We start from the raw sequence: 335 nt of genomic DNA, 5'->3' as shown, positions 1-335 counted from the left end.
CTCGCAATATCCCGGCGTGCTTCGCGCCACAGCTGCCTCGTTATATCCCGACATACCCCGCGCAGCCCGCCCCGGTACATCCCGGCGTGCTTCGCGCCACGCCTGCCTCGCTATATCCCGGAATGCTCCGCGCACCGCCTGCCCCGTTATATCCCAGCATGCCCTGCGCTGCACTGCGATATCCCAGTGTGCTCCGCGCCTCAGGACCCCTTCTGCGAGGGCTCTGGGCTGCCCGCTGCGCGCCTGATCAACCCCCTTCTGCCGCCTGCCCCGGCCCCGCCGCCCGCCCACCCCGCTGCTTCTGCCCGCGCTGTTCCCGGTGTCCGCGCTGCCCT

The sequence above is a fragment of the Corvus brachyrhynchos genome, unplaced genomic scaffold, assembly GCF_000691975.1.
Source record: "Corvus brachyrhynchos isolate BGI_N302 unplaced genomic scaffold, ASM69197v1 scaffold19, whole genome shotgun sequence".
In the NCBI taxonomy this organism is placed as follows: domain Eukaryota; kingdom Metazoa; phylum Chordata; class Aves; order Passeriformes; family Corvidae; genus Corvus; species Corvus brachyrhynchos.
The sequence above is the reverse complement of the archived record's forward strand: the minus strand, read 5'-3'. Positions refer to the sequence as shown.